Below are 976 nucleotides of genomic sequence, written 5' to 3' on the forward strand. Positions count from 1 at the left end.
TTCCCAGGCGGGTCTCGAACCCACTGGCTCAGGCAATTCACTCACCTCAGCCTCCCAAGGTGCGGGATTACAGGCAGAGCCACCAAGCCTGGCTTAGTGTGTACTCTTTCATGTCTGGCTCTTTTTCTTTGTTATGTTTTGTTGGTGTTTTTTGCGGGGGAGGGGTTGAAGTCCCACTCTGTCGCCCAGGCTGGAGTACAGTGGCACACTCACGGCTACTGCAGCCTCAACCTGCTGTGCTCAGGTGATCCTTCTGCCTCAGCCTTCCAAGTAGCGGGAACTGCAGGCCTGCGCCACCATGCCTGGCTAATTTTTTGATTTATTGTAGAGATAAGGTCTCACCCTGTTTCCCAGGCTGGTCTCAAACCCCTGGAGTCAGGCAATTCTCTCCCCTCCCCCTCCCAAAGTGTTGGGATTACAGGTGTGAGCCACTGTGCCCAGTTCAACTCACTCTTAAAAAAACTATAACAAAAACTCAACCCCTTTATTTAAACTGGAAATGCCATTTCACTGCAGGAAGAGCAAAACCAGTGCTGATTGCAACAAATAGATTACAATATTACAAATTGATCCAGCGATTCAGTGACAATCAAGGCGAGATGTTAAAAGCATTTGGTGAAATGTTGGGGAACCGATAATTCAGAGTCTCGAGGTGACACTGATAGGCAATTAAATTTGAATTAAGTCAGGCTTGGTGGCTCAGCCTGTAGTCCTGCGCCTTTGGGAGGCTGAGGTGAGTGGATTGCCTGAGCCCGCGGGTTCGAGACCCGCCTGGATAGGCGAGACCTCATCTCTACAATAAATTAAAAAATCAGCCGGGCGTGGTAGTGCATGCCTATAATTCTGGCTACTTGGAAGGCTGAGGCGGAAGGATCGCCGGAGCCCAGCAGGTCGAGGCTGCGGTGACTGGGAGCGGCCACTGCACTCCAGTCTGGGCGACAGAGTGAGACTTCAACTCAAACAAAAAAAAAAATTT

This window comes from Carlito syrichta, unplaced genomic scaffold, assembly GCF_000164805.1.
Source record: "Carlito syrichta isolate Samal-C Ts95f unplaced genomic scaffold, Tarsius_syrichta-2.0.1 Scaffold316424, whole genome shotgun sequence".
In the NCBI taxonomy this organism is placed as follows: Eukaryota; Metazoa; Chordata; class Mammalia; order Primates; family Tarsiidae; genus Carlito; species Carlito syrichta.